Genomic DNA, 2,500 nt, shown 5'->3' on the forward strand with positions numbered 1-2,500 from the left:
AAAACAATATAAGGGAACAGTAAACAGAATTAAACCAGTGATTATGGAGAGATGGGATGATAGTTTTCATTGTTAATAAGGACTTGGGTAAGTCTTTCCAGTTCCGTGTGCGTATCTTTCCATGTGGAACAGTGTGATATGGCATATACATAGAACCCAGCTACAAAAACCTGTCTCAATGGTAAAAGTGAATGCCCTCATCGATACTTAATCTCCGCTATCATTGCATACATACGACGCGCCATATCACACTAATCCACATGAAAAGATACGCACACGGAACTGGAAAAACTTACCCTAGTCCTTATTAATAATGGATACAGCTAGGTAAAAATGTAGCAGGCGGAGATCGTTTTCCTTGAAGAGGGTTTGCGTGATGGAGTCTAGCATACTTTTGGTGAGATTGATGAGATTGTTCTTGGTGTCGCGTTGAATGACACTGTTTTGGAGATGGAATGAGAGTAATTTTGGTGGGTTTGTAGGTGTCATATCGATCCGTTAAAGTGCTGTGTGTACACCCATCGACGTTGCACGGGTATTGATATACAACGTTGATTTCTTGGAACGGTATCTGTTGAGAGGATGCAGATGTTATTGAAGCTAGTACCTTTTGTTCTCATATAAAGCCCTCAAGAACATCATTAAACATAACGTCACCCCCACTAACCACAACACCAAAGTTTACCTATTTGTACGTTACAAAGCAACGAAAAAAAGCCTTGTAATATATTTTTATTTTTTACGTTATTTCTAGTCTGGAAAGGCTTATGGGAGGGTTTTTGATTGAGAAGATTAAGAGAGAAAGAGAGGGAGTAATTGGTGAGGAACAGACTGGGCTTAGGCAAGGTAGGGGTTGCGTGGATCAGATTTTTGTGATAAGAGAGAAATGTGAGAGAGATTTAGCAAAGGGCAATTTTTTTTCTTTTCTTGGGAGGGGGGGAGGTCTTTATGGATTTGGAAAAGGCTTATGACAGGGTAGACAGTCAGGCACCGTGCGAAGTTTGCAGATATATGAGATAGGAGGAAAGCTGTTAAGAGCAGTCAAGAGTTTTTACGGGAGTAGTAGAGCCTGTGTTAGATTTAGAGAAATGGATAGAGCGAGTGATTTGAGGTAAAGGTGGAACCTTGGCAAGGATATTTCATGCTGCTATGGCTGTTTAATTTGTACGTGGATGGGGTGGTGTGGGAGATAAATGCAAGGGTAATTGGCAAGGGATTGGTAATGCTTGAAGAAAATGCAGAAAAGTTGGAGATAAAACAGTTGATGTTTGCTGACGACATTGTGCTTGTAGCAGGATCAGAGGAGAGATTAAATCAAATTAGTGAGAGAGAATGGGAAGGTGTGCAAAAGGAGGATGCTGAAGGTAAATGTAAGGTAATGAGATGTGCAAGGGGAGAGGATAGCAGCAAATTGGAAGTGGGTATTAAAGGAGAGACACTGGAGGAAGTGGATAGCTTTAGATATTTGGGGGCGCATGTGACGGGAAAGGGAGGAGTGGAGGTGGAAGTAGAATGTAGATTGAGAGAAGCAAATAAATGCCTTGGGGATTAAAAAGTGTAATGAGAAATAGACATTTTGGAATGGATGCTAAGAGGAGATTGTATGAAGAGGTGGTTGTACCGACAACACCCTATGGGGCAGAAAAATGGAACATTAAAGAGGAAGAGTTTAAATAGGTTTGAGATTAAATGTCTGAGAAGTATGGTAAGGGTTACTAGGCTGGATAGAATGAGAAACGAGGAGGATAGCAGTGGTGGAAAAAGAGTTGAAAGATAGGGTTGACGAGGAGTATTGGGATTGTTTGGAGACATGAAAAAGTTGAGTGAAGAAAGATTAATCAAAGAAATGTAGAAGGCAGAGGTGGATGGAGTGAACAGGAGAGGATGACTGAGGATGAAATGGATGGATAAGGTAAAAGGGGCGTTGGGAAAGAGGGGAAAGTCTGAGAAGACAGAAGATAGGGGTGAATAGAGAATGGTTGTATATGGATGATGCTGTGATGCATGGGGAGGAGTGGGTGGGGGAATGGGGGTGATTAGGGAATGGCTATGTGTGAATGATATCTTGACGCAGCCCGAAGGGATTCTTCCCCGTCTTCTCTTTTTCTGCATGGGAGGACAGAGTGGGGGGGAGGTGGGCGTCGTCGATTAAATGAAGTAGCCTTACTGTGGATGTGCTGTTTCTTCCTGCAGTACTTCTGACCCAGGGCAATGGGCGAGATGCAGGGATGACCCGTCATCCAGGAGGAGTCAAGAAAAGAGGGAGGGATTGTGGGGTGGTGAATGGGAGAGGAATGGGTGGGGATGAAATGGATAATAGTGGGTTTATGCCTTTTGACTTGATATATGTATATATATATATACATATATATATATATATATATATATATATAGATAGATAGATAGATATGTATAATATATATATATGTATATATACATTTATATATATATATATATATATATATATATATATATATATATATATATATATATATATATA

The sequence above is a fragment of the Oratosquilla oratoria genome, chromosome 38, assembly GCF_046742065.1.
Source record: "Oratosquilla oratoria isolate Oo_2021 chromosome 38, ASM4674206v1, whole genome shotgun sequence".
NCBI lineage: Eukaryota > Metazoa > Arthropoda > Malacostraca > Stomatopoda > Squillidae > Oratosquilla > Oratosquilla oratoria.